This window comes from Petaurus breviceps, unplaced genomic scaffold, assembly GCF_028583685.1.
Source record: "Petaurus breviceps papuanus isolate PSGF00001 unplaced genomic scaffold, PetGlider_PUasm1.0 90491, whole genome shotgun sequence".
Taxonomy (NCBI): Eukaryota; Metazoa; Chordata; class Mammalia; order Diprotodontia; family Petauridae; genus Petaurus; species Petaurus breviceps.
The window spans coordinates 3,333,380-3,346,743 of NW_027187263.1; the positions used below are offsets into that span (position 1 = coordinate 3,333,380).

A 13,364-nucleotide genomic window follows, 5' to 3' on the forward strand; every position below is an offset into this window, starting at 1 on the left:
AGGTGGTATGGGAACTGGGTTTTGAAGGAAACTCACTATCTACGCTAAGATGAAAAAGTAAAGGAGGAGTGTGTTCCTGGCTAGGAAAACAGTCTATGCAAAGTAACAGAGAAAGAAGCTGGGATGTCAGAAGTGAGGAACAGCAGGAAGATTAATAATATGCCCTAGGAGTGACATAAAGATTTAAATAAGACATGGTTCCTGTCCTCAAGAATTTTACAATCTATGGATGGATGCAACACATACACATTAGGTTTTAAGTATATGTAATAAAACCAAGTGTTACACAGGTGGGAAGAGGAGAGAAAATTATTTCCAAATGGAGACAGGGAGGAATTATGGAAAATTTCATGGAGGAGGTAGCATTTGACCTTGAATGAGACTCAGTGGGTGGAAATGGGGTGAAGATATTTAAACTATAAGGAGAGAGGGAAGCAAGCATTTATTAAACTCCTATTATGTGCTAAACACCATGCTAAATGCTTTATTTACAAATATTACCTTATTTGATCCTCGTACTAACCCCATGAAGTAGATACTCTATTACCCCCATTTTATAGTTGAGGAAACTGAGGCAGAGGTTAAGTGAGTTGCTATAATGGTAATGGAAATTTGAAGATCTTCCCTGCCCCTTAATAGACCTAAGGGAATTTGAAGATCTTCCTTGCATTTGAAGACATTCCCTGCCCCCTAATAGGTAGAATATAATCACACAGAGCCTGTGGTGGGAGGAATTTCCTGAAGGGTGGAGCAGAGCCCACGGGAAGCTGGGAATCAGAGCAGTTAGATGGTGGGGGAGAGAGAGGATGGCAGGCAAGGAAACAATTAGGCTTGTGAGTGTTGGTTTGTGGAAAGGCTAAAGGATGGTGTGACTTTCTGTGGTGTTACGGTGTATTAATTTCTTTGCTGCTGTGATGGATTTGGCTTTCTGGTTTGGGGATTCAGTTTTCTGGTGTCTGAATAAATGTTTGATGCTATGAATATTGCATTGGTGCTACAGTTGTGCAGGGTCATATAGCCAGTAAGTGTCTGAGGCTGTATTTGAATTCAGGTCTTTCTGACTCCAAGTCCAGTGTTCTATCCACTGTGCCATCTAGGTGTTGTTTAAAGTACAGCATAAGCAAAGTCATGTCAACTGTAAGAGAATGTGGGAACTGAGACATGTATGCTGAATGATGAGTAATACAGATAGTTGTCGTTCAGTCATATGTCACCCTTTATGACACTGTGGACCATACTGTTCATGGGATTTTCTTGGCAAAGATGCTGGAAGAGCTCGCCATTTCTTTCTCCAGTGGATTAAGGTGAACAGATGTTAAGTGACTTCACCATGGTCACACAGTTAGTATGTGTCAAAGGCAGGATTTGAACTCAGGTCTTACTGACTCTAGGCGCAGTGATCTATCCACTGAGCTACCTAGCTGCATCCTAGTACAGATAGACAGCACCATAGGGAGTAGTCATAAGAAATGAAGCTGGAAAAATAGAGTGGAACCAGTTTGTGAAAGGTCCTAAATGTCAGGCTGAGGTGCTTGCTAGGATTTTATTAGATTTATTAAATAAAGCCCTCAATGGGTTTTCAAGCAGCAGAGTAAATGAAATGAGATTTTTGCGTAAGGAAGATTGAAATATGGATCAATAGGGTCAGAATTAATTCAGGGGGTGTGAAATGTAAAATAGATAATGAGCAGCTCTCACAAAGAGGCACCTCAACTGACTGGGATCGTGCTAAGGCACTTGAATGCTTATCATTCCTTTTCAATGTGAGAATAAAACTGTTTCATACCTTGAAAAAAATATGTTGGAGAGAGTAGAGAGTAAAAGACCAATTAGGAGGGTATTGGGATAGTCCAAATGGGTAATAATAAACTCATGTAGTAAGGTGGCAAGAGTGCAAAGAGAAAAGACTGGCCAATGCCCCAGAGAGTTTTGTGTCATAGCTGACAGGTCCTGGCAACTGATTAAATGTAGGTTTACAAAAAAAGAAAGAGTTAAACATAGGGCTAAGCTTTTGAGCATGGTTGACTGGGGAAAAATGGGGCTTCCATTGCTAGAAATAGGTGAATTAGAAGGAAGCAGTTTTAGGTGGAAAAATAAATTCTCTTTGAGGTATGTTGAGTTTATAATAACTGACATAACTAACATTGGGGTTAGAAGACTTGATTCAAATACCACTTCTGATAGGTGTTAGCTATATGACCTTAGGCAAGTCATTTCACTTTCATGGGCTTCAGTTTCCTCATATGGAAGGACTAAATGGACTCTAAAGCCCCTTCCAGCTCTACAACTATGACCTTCTGGAAATTAAGAGAAAAAAAAGAAGATGAAGAAGAAGAAATAAGAGTGGCCAGTATTATCAGATGCTGCAGATTGGTCAGAGATGAGAAAGACTGAGAAGAAGACAGGGCATATGCCAATTAAAAGATAATTGGTGCCATAAATAGTGGGAATCCTGTTGGCTAGATTCAGCTTTATTCACCTGGTATCCCTTTATGTCTTTCCTTATTCCTTAGTGTTCTTGATATATGCAGTTTCTTAAAGAGGGAAGCTTTCTATCATATCAACTTCTCAAAATTTGTTCATCCATTCCTCAGTCATCGGACATATGGATTATTGCTATTCTTGTTATAAATAAAAATATTGTTATGAATATTTAAGAAAGAAAAAAACATTAGTGAATGACCTTTTAATAGAGCAGTTTTGGGAGAGTGGGCAGGATAGTTCAATTGTAAGGGAGTAAAAGTAAAAAGGAAATGATGAAGAGGAAGTGTTAGTTATAGATTAACTTTGCAAGAAAATTGACTGTGAAAAAATAGGAAAAAGAGGGACTGTGGTTAATTGGGAGAGGAGGGAAAAAGTCAGGTTTTATTTTTTTCTGTTATCAACAGACTTGTGGGCAAAAGAAAGTTTATATCCTGGTGGAAGATGGTTGGAATGGGATCAAATGCAGAGATGGAGGAATTGGTCCTAGTCAGAAATAAATCCATCTTTTTCTTTTCTGTGACACAAAGTAAAAGAAAGAATTAAAAAAGTATTGAGATGTGGAAGAGGAAGAATGATTCAGATGACCCAAATCATCTGAGTCAAAGAGGAGTGTAGGTCATCCCATCTGAATAACTCCATTTACTGAACCACTAAGACATAGTCTGGGTGGCAATAGAGAAGTTACTAATGTAGTTTTTTGTTGGAATGGGCAAAGTTGATGAGAAATACAGTATTACTGCCTGTGTGAGTCACCGAATTTATAGTTTCCTTGTCATTGCATGTGGGGAAAAACACATCCAAGATGCTTGCAGTAATATTCAAGTTGTGCAGTCACAGATAAAAAGACAAAGTACTGGGGACTCACTTTGAAAAGTGTTCTGTGATTTGATCTGGATTCTGGGAAGCCATTGTCCAGAGCTCCCCGGCTTTGAAAAACCCAGATGTTGTTTGGTATGGATGTAATGGTTGGACAGTTTGGAAATCTGTCTACTTGATCTGTTTCTGTCTTGATAATTCTGTCTGTATATTCTGAAGTTCGGGGTGCTGACCTCTTTCCCCTGAACTAGATAAACAATACATATTTGACTGATTAAAGTAAGCTTGTTAACCCCCCAAAAAAGTCAAAGTACTGTATTTCAACTGGCAATTCTTTTTTAAAGGGCAAAATTAAATCACATGCAACCTCATTGGTGCAACATTTGTGGTTCAGAAACATTTTGCTATCCATTCAGCTATTGTTTTTATTTCTTTGGTTGGGTACCCTGTATGCATATCTCAAATCTTCAATAGCAACCTCTTGAGGAAGTAGGGTCCAGGTCTAAGTAATTCTCAAGGGGCAGTATGGTGTGCTGGATGGAATGTTGAAGATATTCAGAAGCTTGTGTCCCACCTTTGGTACTCACTGGGTATGTGACCACAGGCAAGTTACTAAACTATAAAAATAGCTAAGATTTATATTTTTATTTAAGATTTGCAAAATATTTTATTGATAACATTTCATTTATCTCATAACAATCCTATAAGAGATACTATTATTATATCTTTTATTATTTTCTATTATTATGCCTTCCTTTATAGAAAGCAGAAACTGAACTCTGCTCACTCCACTCTGCATCTGCTGCCCTGCCTGGTTTCAGCTCTTCAGAGCAAAATGTCCATTCCAGGTAAACTCATCACTTCTAAACTTGCCACTATGCTGGTAACTCAAGCCTTGATTGATACAACCTCCCTCCCTTTCATCTTCCCTTTGCCTGGAGCACTGGAGGGTAGAGTAGCAAACTCCTCCCAATGCCTTCCTTTATAGAGGGCAGAATCTGGACTCTTAGATCACTCCACCTTGCATCTGCTGCCCTGCCTGGTTTTCAACACCACAGAACAAATTGTCCCACTCTTGGGTACTCTTTGTGGTACTGTCCTCTCCCCCACCTTCCTACTTTGTTTTGTGTATTTTCTACTTTAAATGACAAATTCCTGGATGGTAGAACTGTCTTTTTTATTAATTGTATCCTCAGAATTTAGCACAGTGGCTGGCATGTTGTAGGTGTTTAATAAATGTTTATTAGATTGGATCCATATTTTATAGATGCAAAAAATGAAACTGTAAGATTATTTCTTGCTCAAGTTCATCCAATTAGCAAGCATCTGAGGTAGGATTTGAATTCAGGTCTTCCTGAATCAAAGTCCAAGGGCTACCTAGTCTCAGTTTCCTTATCTGTAAAATGGCAATAATATCGAGGTGACTAGGTGGCACAGTGAATAGAGCACTGGCCCTGGAGTCAGGAGGACCTGAGTTCAAATTCAGCCTCAGATACTTAACACAAAAACTAGCCATGTGACCTTGGGCAAGTCACTTAACCCCAATTGCCCTCCAGAAAGCAAAAAAACAAAATTTGGCGATAATATCATCTGTTGTCTGCCTCCCAGGGCTGTAGTGAAATTCAAATGACATATGTAAAGACCAATATATAAATATTAGTTATCAATATTGTCTTAGAGGGCAAGATTATGTGAAAAGTGCTGACTTTACCATGGAGTCAGGAGATCAGAGTTTAAAACTATACCTGACACTTGCTGTGAGACTTTCTGCAAGTAATTTAACATCTCTCAGACTCCATTTCCTCAATTTTGTAGCAAGTATAATAATTGTTAACAATAATAATAATATTACAAAGGTATATAAGATATGGCCCTTCCATTCTAGGACTGTGAAGAGATGTATGATGAATTCAACAGTGTAGAAGAAAGGATTACCTATGCACATGATTGTTGTGAACAAAACACTTTGTAAACCTTAGAGTGCTATATAAATTGGGGTTACTATTCTCTGTAATTCATATATTCTATATTAATTTTATGTTAAAATTAAGCTTTATATTAAAATATTAACATTTATGCTTAAAATTCAGTGATAGTGATACAATCCTAACTTTAAACATTCAGAAACATGGATGCAAAACTATATAGATTGCATTGGCATTTGTGTTTTAAAAAATCAGTTGAGCACTTTAACATATATTGACCATATTTTCTATGTTACAGACACAGGTCTTGGAGACCTTGCTTTTCTTTCCAAATAACATAACCAAATTGATTCTGCAAATTTGCATCAATCTGATGAGTTAAATGTTTTCAAAATCACAAATATCTTATGTAAAAAGCTTACACTTTGACTCTGAAATAGTTCCATTATCCCCTAATGCTCTAAAACCTTGATTTCCCTCCCACCCCCCCCCCCCCACCTCTATAAAGTGTGCTTACTACTGCAGAAAAACTACATGGCTCCTCTTTGCATTTTGCTAGCTTTTAGCAGGCAAAGTTTTTAATCAGACCTTTCTTTTCTTGTATATATTTCTATATGCAGGCAACAGAATTTCTGGTTAAACTCAAGAGACACTGAAGCCTCTTTAACCCTGGACAGTCCAAAAGTTTCTCCCAGGGTGTTTCTAATGTCCAGACTGCATTCCTTTATTTTAATGTCAAGGATAAATGGACCAGAGCCAACAAAACAGAATTACGGCAAAGCTCTTACACTATTTCCAGATCAGCTAAACCAATTAATACAATTTAATTAAAACGTATTTTCCTTCCTTTCTGTCTGAGAGATGGTGAGTACAGCTGCTGTGACCTGGTTTGCAGCATGTTGTTCTATTCTCATTTAATTCTTAAAGGGGCATTTTCAGAGTGAGATCTTGGGCATGTGGATCCAGTAATTAACCTTGCCTTAAATTTCCCATGAGGCACCCTGGCAAACTGCCTCTTTAAATTATATTTTTTTTAATCTGGAAAAGGGAAAAGTCAATTTCATTCTTGCTTGTTATTCTTAGAATTTAGTGCCTCGGTAGTGCCCGTGTCCACAATGAACTATTCACTTTATGCAGGCATTGGCCAATTCATTTGAACAAACACAAAATACACCTGCTGTAATGTGAAAGGTCTTTTAATCAGTCACAGGATGTGTTTTTACCTTGAATTGGGTTGAAAATTCATAACAGAGGAACAATTCCACTTTTCTCCCTGCCATGATATTTGCTGGAGTTGTAGACATGAATATTACACAGGCAGTCTCTGAATTGAAAGGCATACAGATGTAAGAGAGGCCCTCTCCACACTTGGGAAACCTCTTTGCTTTTGCAGCTAAGTAAAGATAAGGGGAACTTTCTCAAATGTTTGCTTTGGGGGTCCAGAATTTAAACTCATGTTGCTGTCTGAAGGAGAAAATAGTCACATTAAGAGCTTCAGGACCATAGCTGCTTGAAGCTGGCATGGCCATTTTGCCATTTTTTTTTTTGAGCATTTGTTCTTCTGGGTTGAGCACCAAGAGAAGGGATAGGATGGTGAAACTTGAGGGATCTTGAGGTGAGAAAATTAGTCTCTGCCGAAGAGGTGGGTGCCCTCCTCTGCATCTACCTTTCCATGTTTCAAACGCAGAGCTTAAATGCCTCCTCTTTTAAGAAGCTTCCCCTGATCATATCAGCTGGAAAAGAACTCTTCGTCTTATAAACTAATGCAACTAGAGCTTAGATTGGTTGTCCTACAGATTAGGGTCACAATTTAGGTCCCAGACACACATTATTTGTACCACTCCTATAATTATAACTGATTTTATATTGTGGTTCACAGAAAGTTTTAAGAGTGGTCCCTTAGCACTTAACACAGTGCCTGAGATATTGTAAGTATTGAATAAATATTTTTTGACTATTTAGGGAAGTAAGGGATTTTAAAGGGCATCTAATCTCATCCTTTCATTTTACAGATGAAAGAAAACCAAAGGGAGTCAGTAACATTTAAAAAATCAGCATTTAAAAATCAGTCACTCTACTGTTTTACAAATATTATCTCATTCCCCCCCTCACAATAACCTGGGAATGTAGGTACCATTTATTGTCCTAATTTTACAGATGAGGAAACTGAGCAGACAGAAGTTAAGGGTCACATCTGAGGCTAGATTTGAATCTATGTCTTCCTGACTCCAAGTCTGGAGTTCCATCCATTTGCCCAGTGCCATATAGATTCTCAGGTGGCACAGTGTAGCAGCAAGCACCCCAGTGTCCCCAGGGTGGGCTGCCAACACAGGTTCTTAGATCTGCTTTGATAAAGGAAAGCAACTCAAAATGGGTTAACAAGGTTACTTTAATCAGTCAAATATGTATTGTTTACCTAGTTCAGGGGAAAAAGGTCAGCACCCCGAACTTCAGAGTATATAGACAGATTATCAAGACAGAGACAGATCTAGTAGACAGATTTCCAAACTGTCCAACCATTACATCCATACCAAATCAATATCTGGGTTTTTCAAAGCTGGGGGAGGGGAGGCTCTCAACAACCAATGGCTTCCCAGAGTCTCATATGATCAAATCACAGAACACTTCTCAAAGTGAGCCCCCAAAACAAAACTACACATCAGGGCTTATATAGCCTTCTCCTGGCTCAGAGAATGTAACAACCTTTTGGACCCACTGGCCAATCAAAAGGTATCTACTGAAAAACAAGCCTCCTACCCCAGGCTCCAGGTGCACTTTAGCCTAGGGGCAGGAAAGATCTTTAAAATTTACATTTTCATTACACACAGCTATAATTTGAACCCACTTGTTTTAATGCAAACCCTTTTCCCAACCAAAGAATATTCTCAATTGACTATCACTACAAGTTTATTAGGTATGGAGTAAAAGCATTATCATCCACATTTCACTGATGAGCTCAAAGTGGTCAAATAATTGGCCTAATGTCACATAATAGAAAATAGAGGAGTTGGGACTCTGAGTCAGCATCAGATTCTGGACTCTATCTGCTACATAGTCTCTGGAATTTATTATATATCTCTTCAAGTTCCTAGAGGACAGAAATCATGTCTTATGTACCTTCATAACCTCATAGCATACAGTAGTTATGCTTTAGAGATGTATTGAATGGGCCTCTAATACTACCTTTGTGACATGGGGAAAGTTATTTTCCTATAAGCCTTTGACCTCTCTGAGTCTTAGTTTCTTAAAATAAGCACCAAATTAGGAGTTTGAACTAAATCAATGATCCCGTCATCCTATAAAGGATTCTGTGAATAATATTTAAATCAAGATCTGAGCTGTATGCAGAAATTTTACACTACAATGGTCCTGGAAACAGTTGTGAAGCTCAGAAACATATAGGAGAACTGTAGGGAGTGGAGGTGGTAAGTGAACTTTTCATCTTTAGCCTCAACACACAGAAATGAAAATAGACCCTCCAATGTACCTGATATGAATTATTCAAGAATGTTGTGGACATCATACATCCAGATATTAACAAGGTACCTGACAAAGTCTCTCATGTTCCCCTCATATGCAAGATGATAATACAGTTAAATGGTTTTGGAATGTTTGTTCAATCTTATCCAAATAACATCGATCAGCAAATTAATATAAATGTCAATGGATCGTTGACAGATCTGGAAGGGATTTCAGAGGCCATCTAATTCAACCTAATCATTTAACAGATGAATAAACTGAGGCCTAGGGAAGTTAAGTGATTTGCTCAAGATTGCACAGTAGCAGAGTCAGGATATGAATTTAGGCTCTGACTCCAACACCAATGTTCTTTGCATGGTATGATGAGTTGTCTAGAAGATCCCCAAGGCTCTGTTGTCCTTGTCTTGAATCTGTTCAATATTTTGCCCACTGACTTGTGAAGCAGAATAGTTTGGGATTATAGCATTAGGATTCCAAAAACAAAGAACCTAACAGAATAGGATTCAATAGGTTGAGGAAAAAAATATGAAATATAATAGGGATGAAAGAAGTAAACACCTTTACTTGGATTAAAACAATAAGAAATTTACAGGAAAAAAGACCTGAGGGTTTTTATGGACGATCACAAGTTCAATATGAGTCAACAGTGTGATAATAGCTAAATAGCTAATGTGATATTAAAGGGCCTTAATGGAAGTACAGTGTTCATCATGACTCTGCCTAGATTATTGTGCATCGACCTACATGCAACATTTTAGAAGGGTATTTATGAAGCCCAAAGTGGGGAACTAGGATGGTTCTTACCACAGTGCCTGTAAAATAAGCACCTAATGAATGCTTATTGACCAACTCATTGAATGAATGAATGGTCAGCAGCCTGGAAACCATCTCATATGAAGAACTTAAGAATTTTTAGCTTGGAGAAGGGAAGACTTAGAGAAGACATGGCAGTAGTATTTAAAATCTAAAAGCCTGCAATGCAGAAGAGGAATTAGAAGTGTTCTACATGGCCCCAAAAGGCAGAACTAATAGTGTGGGGTGCGACATTGACTCCTATTTTATATATTTTAATTTGATTTTTATTGACAGTGTTGTCATAATCAAACCATTTTGAAATGAAAATAAAAACCACAACCAAAATAGCTATATGGTAGAAAAAAAAATCTTAGACCACATAGAGGGTTACATGTGACTAATTCACTTGAGACTTAAGCTTTCACCCCATTATACATGAAACTCCATTTTTTAAGTCATCAGTTATGTGATACTTTGTGACCCCTTGTGAGGTCTTCCTTGGCAAGGATACTAGATTACTTTATCATTTCATTCTCCAGCTCATTTTATAAATGAAGAAATTAAGGCAAATAGGGTTTCATTTTATAGATGAGAAAATTAAGCCAAAAAGGGGTAAGTGACTTGCCCAGGGTTGTACAGCTTAATAAGTGTCTAAGGCTGGATTTATGCTCAGGAGGATAAGTCATACTGACTCCAAACCCAGTGCTCTATCTTCTGTGTGACCTACCTTCCCCAAACTGAATTTATTATAAAATAGATATTTATTTCCAAATAAATACAGGGAGAGCAGAATTATATGAAGTTAAAAACATGTGCATTTATAAAGTACAGTGAAGGGTCCCTTTGTTGTATCCTGCTCCTTATTATACTCTATATGGCTGTCTCCCTTCCAGAGCCCTGTCTTTGGACACAGATTGTAAATACTTTAAGATATTTTTGAAAAGGGCTGAAGCAGTCAGAAAAGGCTTCATGGAGCTGGCCAAACCTGAGATGAGTCTTGAAAGATTTGGATGGATAGATAGAAGGTAAAAGGGACAGTGCTCCAAGGAAGGAAGACCACCTAAGTATGAAAGGATAGACATAGGACTTGTCATGGTGTGTTTGTAGGATTGTATGAGATTGTACTAATTAGAATAAAGAAAAATAATTACTTTCCAATCAGCATGGCATAGTGGGAAAAGCTTGGAATCAGAAGATCTGACTTTAAGTTCTGAGGTTTTTTTTTTATCTTGTAACTCTAGGCAAGTCATTGAAACTATTTCAACCTCAGTTTACTAATCTATAAACTTATGTATATCAGTGCTTGAATGATTTCAAAGGATTGTTATAATTATAGCATTTATATCTTAAAACATTTCAGAAATGTCTTATTATTATGACTGTAGTTGTAGTTAACAGAAGTGGTAGTGGTGGTAGCAGTAGTGGTGGTGGTGGTACTAAGAGTAGTAATAGCTGAAGTCCTTATTTGAACTAAATTGCCAAGCATTCAAACTCTGCTTTAAGAGTGCAACTCTAATGGGGTGGCCATGTTGTTCAAACACAAAACGTACACTTGCCAAAAAGGTTATTTTATGTGGAACTCACACAGGGCGAATGTTCACCTGATGGTCAGGAGAAGACAATTAGCTATATAGCTAGGACACTCTTATTGAGCTATTTAGCTATGCACAAAGACACTCTCAAAGTCTTTCTTAAGAACTTTGGAAATGATTCTGTGACATGGGGCACATGTCATGAGTGGGCAGGACCATTCAGCATGGCGTGCCCTCATCAGAGAAGGTACTGTGCTCTATGCGCAAAGCAGAATTGAAACAGCTCAAAGGAAATGCAGGATGTGCCCATTTAGCATATCCACCCCAAATCCACACTGACTATTTGTGCCTGACCTGTGGTAGAGCGTTCCAAGCTCACGTGGATCTGATCGACCACAGTTGGACACACTGAAAATGACTCTAAGCAGTGATGTCACTTTGGTCCTCTCTGAGAACGAAGGACAAGGGCAACAACAGCTATAGTATTTCACTTATAGTTTTGCAAGACTTTGGGGGGAACGGTGAAAAAGAAGGCAGGTTTCATCATGTATCTTGGCTCCTGTGTGATCACTCTCTGTGACCCTTAATCTAATCTTCATTAAGAATGGAGTTTTTGGTTGCCATCTTCTTAGCCAGGAAGAAAATCTCTTCTTTCTACACCAAGGGATAACCTAGGGTCCATTAATCTCTGTGGTTTAAAATTATTTTGATAACTATATTTCAATATAACTGACTTCCTGTGCAATTCTATGTATTTTATTTTATGCACTTAAAAACATTTTTGTGAGAAGTGGTCCATAGGTTTCACTAGCCTGCCAAAGGGGTCTGTAATGCGACAAAAAGGCTAAAAAGCCCTGTTCTCCATGAAGTGGTGGGTTTTTGACCACAGAGACAAAGAAATACACAAGGCCACAACTGTACGTGTGGAGTAGACAGAAAGCAATTCAGTAAAACACAAAGGCAAAGCAGACTAATGAGTCTTTGGGTAGAGAAAACTCAGTTGCACCCAATGAAGCTAAGGGTTCATAGGAAGTTAATCCTGCTCCAACAGTTGTACCAAGAACTTTTAAAATACCTTTTGCCAAGGAAGGATATCAACATTTTAATCTACCTTGCACTGATAAAAAGAAAAACATAACAGGGAGAGGCGGAGGCTGGTTTTCTTGGAAGCACGGGAGGGGGGGAACAAAACGCTCTTTGTTTGGAGAAATATTGCACCTGCAGTAAATTTGTGGTTGACATCCTTTAGCAGAAATTTGATTTTCCCCTCATTCCCCTGCTCCTTATTATTTTCAGAACTGAGGAATGTGAGGCACGCAAGCTGTCCTGCTTGTCACTGACAAATTTCTTTCTTCAACTGCGAAAGAGAATAGGGCTTCCTCACCTTAGCTACCATCAGCAACTCAGCTCAGCAATGCACCTGCACCTGGTAATACCAGCCTGTCCTTTGCTGAGCTTCATACTTGTTTGACAGACTGGAGAGATCAATTTCCTGCCTAGCTGGGCCTCAGAGCTGGGCTCCTGTTCTGACAAGGAAGGCCTCTCTCAAATGTACCTGACTTTTGAAGAGGAAAACTCAAACAGAGAGAGAAAAGCTGGAGATTTGCTAGAAGAACTTGTTATCCACATCATGTAGGCAGGAATTCTAGCTACAGGCACAATGGCTTTTGTTTTTGGCTTATTGAAAATTCAAAGTACACTACAGTGAAGTGATTCAAATATTTCTTATGCCTTGTAAGAATTCCACTTGCCTGTGGGGATAGTGAGTGTGTGTGTGTGTGTGTGTGTGTTTGCATGTGCTGGTGTTAAGAGAGGAATGGAGTGAGGAGTGGTATCTGGGAGGAGACTAGTAAAGAATACTGATTTATGTACTGATTTTACTTATATACTTATGAAAGGAGTAAACATCTTTTATGGGCTAGTAAGATTTTGGTACTTATTTACAGAGTTGTAAAACTGGAAATCAGTCATCTCACCTTTTTTCTTGTGGTTCCCTAAGGTGGAACAGTACTTGCTTCCACTGTCCTGGGCCACCTTACCTTTGATCCAGAGGTTGTAAAATTAGAATGGGAAAGAAAGAAAGAAGGAAGGAAAGAAAGAAAGAAAGAAAGAAAGAAAGAAAGAAAGAAAGAAAGAAAGAAAGAAAGAAAGAAAGAAAGAAAGAAAGAAAGAAAGAAAGAAAGAAAGAAAGAGAGAAAGAGAGAAAGAGAAAGAGAGAAAGAGAGAAAGAGAGAAAGAGAGAAAGAGAGAAAGAAAGAAAGAAAGGAAGAAAGGAAGGAAGGAAGGAAGGAAGGAAGGAAGGAAGGAAGGAAGGAAGGAAGGAAGGAAGGAA

General features: G+C 38.3%; 1 long non-coding RNA gene across 5 annotated transcripts in view; it reads right to left on the reverse strand.

The window, feature by feature from the left end:
- LOC138141790 (uncharacterized) overlaps positions 1–13,364 on the reverse strand; it is a 147,917-nt gene that overhangs the window by 58,740 nt on the left and 75,813 nt on the right. For 4 of the 5 annotated variants that reach the window (XR_011163267.1, XR_011163265.1, XR_011163266.1 and 1 more), the window contains exon 2: positions 13,009–13,071. The exons of the other annotated variant lie outside the window; for it this stretch is intronic. This is a non-coding gene — a long non-coding RNA (uncharacterized lncRNA). The remainder of the gene's footprint in view (positions 1–13,008; positions 13,072–13,364) is intronic. 5 annotated transcript variants of the gene reach the window in all.